Below are 7,589 nucleotides of genomic sequence, written 5' to 3' on the forward strand. Positions count from 1 at the left end.
TCACTTAACCCCACTGTCTCACCAAAAAAAAAAAAGCTATGTAATATCACAAAGCACCCAGTACTATTGTCAATTATGTGGTTCAAAATTTTAGTTTCTTAATCAAAGTTTTTACTTTCTCTTGAACATTGAATAGTTACTTCTAAGAATCTGAGGTCACCTTTGAAGCTGTGACTTCCTTGAAGTCAGGCCTGACTTAAACAACTTCAAAGGTGACCTCAGATCCCTAGAAGTTGTGTGATCCTGGGCAAGTCATTTAACCTCTGTTTTCTTCAGTTTTCTCATCTGTATAATGGAAATGATAATAATATCCATCTCTAAAAAAGGTTGTTGTAAGAATCAAATGAGATAATAATTGGAAAGCAAATTGAATAGCAGTGTCTGAAACATGTTAGCCATTATAGTTATCAGCTATTATCAAGTGATAACAATGGTGAGTGAAGAAAACAGCTAATTCTTCTCAGTTCAAAAAGAAGACCCATAATTTTGCTATGGCAAGTCTACCAAACATTCTTTGTTTCAGAAGTAAAACATGTTCATTGCTCATCTCTCTCTCTCTCTGCATAAAAGACTAAACAATTGAGAGCTAGTTGGTCTTGATTTTGTAAAATTATCATTTTTATAAGGCAGATAGGTGGCACAATGGATAGAGCATTGGTCTTGGAGTCAGGAGGATGAGAGTTTGAATCCAACCTCAGAAACTTTCCATTTACAGCTGTGTGACCTTAGACAAGCTACTTAACCCTGATTGCCTCCCATCCAGAGCCATCTGCAGTCTTCCTGATTCATATCTGGCCACTGGACAGCTCTGGAGGAGAAAGTGAAGCAAATGACTTAGTATAGCATCCCCTTATTGAAATACAATTCAAGTGCTTGTCATGGCATCACTCCCAGATGTTATGGTCTTCTTCGAGAATGAAGAATAAACATTATTATTAATTATTTTGATAACATTGTGCCTTTAAGTTGTTATGGCATTCTCTTTGATACCAAAACTGGTTTGTGTATGTTAGAAAAGTGTCCAAATTATATTCACATTAATTTTTTCAATATGAGAAACTACATTCCTAATCTATTGGTCATCAGTTTTGCTCTATGTATGCAAATTCCACAAATGGGGGGCAGCTATGTGGCACAGTGGATAAAGCACCCGCCCTGGAGTCAGGAGTACCTGGGTTCAAATCCAGTCTCAGACATTTGATAATTACCTAGCTGTGTGGCCTTGGGCAAGCCACTTAACCCCATTTGCCTTGCAAAAACCTAAAAAAAAAAAAACCTCCACAAATGGGGATAAATTAATCTGTTTACCCTTAAAGTAGGAATTCTTCCTTTTAAAAAAATCTTCTGTAATTGTACATCCTGTTAAAAAATTCTCTTCCATGTTGCCATCATGCAAACATCCTACAAACATGATATTAGTTGTCTGATCTAATTGCAAAGAATTAAAGCCACTTATTAAAAGTCTTTCTGCAATAACTTATTCATCATTTTTGGATATATCATGCACCAGGGATGTACTGGAGCCATACCAGACCGACTTATAAGAGCCAATTATTAAATTTTAAATATGAACACTTACATCTCAGAAATTGGTAAATGCTACAAATCAAGGTTTGATTTATTATTGTTTTTCTCAAAGAATTTACATTTTATTGGGGAAAACAAAACATGGAAGTTTTCAGCTTTAAGTCAGATGTAAAAATTTCATGATCCCTAGAAAATCATAGCTTTTCTTTAATGTCATTAAAGTCAAAGGACTTTAACAGCAAGAACCTTCTATTCTGAATCATCAGAATCTAAGACTATGTCAAGTTGCATTTCCACAGAGATTATTTCCAAGGATGAAGGCAACTAAGGATCATGCTCTGAGATCACTCTAGAAGTTTGGTCTCTTTAGTAAATGTGCTTCTATGGAATTTCCATCCATTGCAAAACTGCCCCTGATCCCCTAGATTGATAACCCTTCTCCTAAAAGGTGGTATCTATCTACTAGATAGATAGATTCCATTTGAGGGTGGAGCAAGAGAAGTAACAGTAGCTGCAGCAGCAGCAATAGACTTTATTATCAGTAAGCACTAGGGTAAACCCATCACTGGGTTTTGCCTGGAGCCCCAGTAGTTCAGTGCTCTGCCCAAAGGCCTGCTCCATATATTATTTTATTAAGGATCAAGTTTTAATGGAGTGACAGAGAAAATGTTAATGTTATTAAAGCTACATTGTGCATATCATTTTCCCTTGAAGACCTAGTTGTTAAAAGTTTTATCAGCACATCCTTATAAGTATCTCATGCTATACTATATACATTCCCATTATACAGATGAGAAAACTGAAGCCAACAGAGGTTAAAGAACAATTATTTTGGCTCAAGGCAAAATTCATTTTGCTGCAATAATATAAACATTCCCCACCAGGGGATGCCACCAGGGCATGCAGTGGATAGAGTGCTAAGCCTGAAGTCAGGAAGACTCATCTTTCTGAGTTCAAATCTGAACTTAGATACTTTCTTTTTTTTTTTTTTGCAAGGCAAATGGGGTTAAGTGGCTTGCCCAAGGCCACACAGCTAGGCAATTATTAAGTGTCTGAGACCAGATTTGAACCCAGGTACTCCTGACTCCAAGGCCGGTGCTTTATCCACTATGCCACCTAGCCACCCCGTGAACTTAGATACTTGCAAGCTGAGTGACCTTGAGTAAGTCACTTAACTCTGTCTGCTTCAGTATATTCATCTGTAAAATAAGCTGGAGAAAATAGCCAACTACTTCAGTACCTTTGCCAAGAAAATTGGAAATGGGGTCATAAAGAGTTGGACACCAATAACAAACTTACTAAATATGAAACTTCATTTTTTAATTAATCTTGCTTATTCACAAAAATCAGTGAGTCAATATGGCATGTTTTCAAATTTTGTTATTTCCACTTTTAAAATCAATAGACTTATCCACAGTCAGAGGGAAAACTATGGATTCTGAATGCAGAGCAAAGCATACTATAATCATTCTTTTTTTTTTAGTTTTTGCAAGGCAAATGGGGTGAAATGACTTGCCCAAGGCCACACAGCTAGGTAATTATTAAGTGTCTGAGACCAGATTTGAACCCAGGTACTCCTGACTCCAAGGCCGGTGCTCTATCCATTGTGCCACCTAGCCACCCCTATATTCATTCTTTAAAAACTTCTTTTATGTTTTTCTTTCTCATGTTTTTCTCCTTACTTCTAGCTTGACTATTATAGAAATATGTTAAATTTGATTTTACATGTACAACTTATATCAGATTGTTTGCTGTCATAAGGAGGGCAGTGGAAAAATATGGACTTCAAAAGCTTGCAAAAGGATGAAAATTGAAAACTATTTTTGCATGTAATTGGAAAATCAATAAATCAATAAAACAAATCAATAGACTTATCAACATAATTGTCATGTTTTGATTGTAAATGTAAAGGCAAATGAGAAGGTTTGAATTGCTGTTTATAAGAACTTTCCCACAAATTACACATAAATATCATGGATATTGATTACCTCTAAGAAATAAAAAAAAACACACATTTAATTTATTCATTTTATTTCCTCTTTTTTCACACTCATTGTAATAGAAGCATCTCAAACCTCTATTTTGTGTATTATTTCAGAAATGTGATCTATCAAATGACTTTTACTAATTTCCTGACTGCAGTGTACCACATCTGAATAAATATTTTCACATATTTCATTCATACATTTTCAATATTTTCTACATTTTACCTCTTTATTATTTCAATTTTATTACATTTTATATTCTTATCCATTTATTTAAAAATAAAATTATTTCTACAAAAGTTCTATTTTCATAGTCAATATTTTTTAAATCTATGTAATAATGTTGTGCCAGTGAAATAGATGCAAATATATGTACCTCCAAGTAACTTTGTTTCTGAACAATAAATAGGACCATTTCCCCAAGGGCAAATGGTACAGCCCCCCAGAGTACATGGACTCTGGAAGATATGACTACCTAATAAATTAATAAAAATTAATAGCTAGTTATTATATAAAATATTTGCTTTTATGCTGGCTGATGACAAGTACTGTATTAAATGTCAAATGTACTAAAGTGATGTTGGCACTATTGATTCTTTTTTTTTGATGTTTATATAAAAAAATCTCTTCTGATGTGACTTTTTTCTCTTCCTTCACTGGCATACCAGCTTCATTCTCATAGAACGACTCTACTGAAAATCTGACCAGAGCTGCCAATAAAATCTGCCAGCTAGAAGATAGTAGAGGATAAGCTTAAATCTAAAAAACAACCTTAATACTATAATGAAAAACAATATAAAGCTTGTTTATGCAGAATGTTTGTGATGGTCCATGATCATTTTAATTTCTCTTGTAGTGAACGTGTTCCCAAATCATTTTTTTCACACAGCCAGACATTTGAGCAGCAAGGACACAATTTTATAACATTTTGGTCACATGATTAACTAGCTGATTTAGTATATTAGAGCAGCTACTCTGAAGTAGTACATGGAATGCAAATAAGAATATTTTTATGGGTCTGATCATTCACAGGGAACTGGTTTACATTCAAATGTCAAGCCCTTATGGAGATTTGGAAACAATCTGAGAAATTGCAAGAACACTCAGAAATGATCAGAATTTGATGCAATCTCTGCTTGCATACCAAAATCATTGTATTCAGGATCTTCACAGTTTCTTTTTTATTATTTTATTTTTAATTTATGAAAAAAATAAAGATTTTCTAAAACATAGTAGAATAAAAAAATGATTGCACATGAAACTACAAATCTACTATGCACAATTTACTATTCCTTTCAAATATATAAAAAAATTATAATTTTTCCCTTCCCCCCTAGATATGGCTACCATTAGACACAAATAGGCATATATATATATATGTGTGTGTGTTTGTGTATAAAATACACATACATATTCCTGTTTATACATACAAATATACACACTTCTATTTATCAGTTCTATTGATTCTTCCTTTATGATCTCTAATACATATGCCCTTCTCTTCCCTGACACTGCCACCATCCTTCCTTATCTCATGCCTGGACTATTGCAAGCCTGCTAGTTGGTCTCCCTGCCTTAATTTTTATCCTCCACTCAATTTTCAAAGTTATCCTCCTAAAAATTCCACTTCCCTATACATACATATACATACATACATAAATTTCAGTTTCCCTATCACCTCCAAAATCAATTATAAAGGGGGTGGCTAGGTGGTGTAATGGATAAAGCACCAGCCCTGGAGTCAGGAGTACCTGGGTTCAAATCTGATCTCAGCCACTTAATAATTACCTAGCTGTGTGGCCTTGGGCAAGCCACTTAACCCCATTTGCCTTGCAAAAACCTAAAAAAAAGATAATCAAATATAAAAATGCTTTAACCCTTTATAACCTGAGCCTTTCATTTTTTTTTCTAATCTTCCTTCAGCTTACTCCTTTCCATAAATTCTATGATTCCATTGACACTGGCCTCCTTGCTATTTCCTCCCATAACCTCAGCCATTTTCACTGCCTAGAACTCTGTCCTTATCTCCATCTCCAGACCTTTCCGGATTCCTTCTGGCATCCCACCCATTACATGAAGCTTTTTACAGGTACTTTCTTGAGTCTAGTACTTTCCCCTCTGATATTATCACCAAGTTATTCTGCATTTCTTATTTGCATACACTGAGTTATTTGCAGGTTGCATCTACCTTTAAACTGAGGTCTTTGAGAACTGAGACTTTTATCTTTCTCTGTTAATGTCTAGCAGCTAACACAGGCTAAGTGTTGTCCTTCTGTGGTGTCCAGCTTTTAATGATCCTATGGACCAGAATTTGACAGTGCTGTCTGTGGGATTTTCTTGGCAGAGATACTGGAAGGATTTGCCATTTTCTTCTCCAGTAGACTAAGGAAAACAGAGGTTAAGTGATTCAGACAATTAATAAGTTTCTGAGATCATATTTGAACACAAGTCTTCCTAATTCCAGGCCCAGGATAGTCTCTCCACTGAATAGTAGATACTTAATAAATGTTTATTGTCTTAACACAGTTAAGTAGCACAGTCAGAAAGTCTCATATGAATTGATGCTGAGTAAAGGGAGCAGAACCAGAAGAAAATTGTATACAATAACAGTAACATTGTGAGAAGATCAGCAATACAATAATCAAAGACAATTCTAGAGTGCTTGTAATGGAAAATAATATTCACATCCGGAGAAAGGACTATGGGAGTCTTTTTTTTTTTCCCTCTCATGGTTTTTGCCCATTTTGTTCTGATTTTTCTTTAACAACATGATTAATATGGAAATATGTTTAACATTCTTTTACTTATATAATATATATTAGATATGGGGAGAGAGAAGAGAGGGAGAAAACTTTGGAACTCAAAATCTTACCAAAAAATGAATGTTGAAAATTATATTGGAGTTGGAAAATAAATAAATTTATTTTTAAAAAAATTAATAAAGCAAATGTGGGTGCTGAGACTCCAATCTAATGTTTATTCCATTAAATTATGAAGGTCCTCAAGTCTATTAAAAAAAAATACTCTAGGCTAGGTGGAGTAGTGGATACAACATGGGCCCTGGATTCAGGAGTACTTGAGTTCAAATCTGACACTTAATAATGACCTAGCTGTGTGGCCTTGGGCAAGCCACTTAATCCCATTGCCTTGCAAAAACCGAAAAAAAAAATACTCTAAATAATGTGGAAACTCAGACCCAGAGGTGGCAGAGGGAAATCAAGAAGGTAGGCATTTTACTTCTGACTTATAAATAAATGTTTGTGTGCCTCAGGAGATTTCCAAGGAAGTCTGGAAAAGTGGCTAAATAAACCTAGACTTTCTCCAGTTCTGATATTCTTTGGGCTATCTTTTATTTAGTATTTACTTGTTTTCTAGGTGGATCAAAGGACTCTTTGAACTAGGTTTAAAGTCTTATGGGATCTCCCCTCCCTGAGGGTTTAATCTAGGAGAATTATATCTGTATTCAAAACACAATCTGAATACTTCCTCAGCTGCTATAGGCTGCTGAGGAAGGGGGAAGGGGAAGGCTGAGGAACATTCATTCCTCTGGGATCCAAGGCCTAATGGATCCCTTTAAGACTTTGAGTGAAAGATTGTTCCTAAATAATTCTTCAGGACTGCCAGTGACCAAAAGGATTATTTTTGAATGAGTAAGAGTGATCAGAGGATGAGATGCTCCCAACCCCCATCTCAGCAGCCACTTCATTGTTATCTAAAAGCAATACGTCCTTAGGCCAGTTTTGAAACAAAAGTTCTAGACTTCAAGTGAGAAGTGGAAAAAAAAAATAGAGAGTTGCGATCAGGAACTACAACTCCCATGATGCAAAGCGTCCCACCGAGCCATGCAGTTCCTTTCGGTGGCTCTCGCGCGGCATGCTGGGAGCCCCCGCTTTTAGACATCGGCTCTCTTTCTCCTTCTCCCCGGGTGCCCTTCCCCCACCGCTACTTCCGCTTGTCGACCTTGGCCCCCCCCTCCTCTTGAGAGGCCCGGTGCGGGACAGTCTTCCCTCCTCTCATTCTTATTGGTTACGGCTCGCTGCCTTTCAGGGGGTGGAGCGGAGGACTCGTTTTCTGATT

Source organism: Macrotis lagotis, chromosome 8 (genome assembly GCF_037893015.1).
Source record: "Macrotis lagotis isolate mMagLag1 chromosome 8, bilby.v1.9.chrom.fasta, whole genome shotgun sequence".
NCBI classification, from domain to species: Eukaryota; Metazoa; Chordata; class Mammalia; order Peramelemorphia; family Peramelidae; genus Macrotis; species Macrotis lagotis.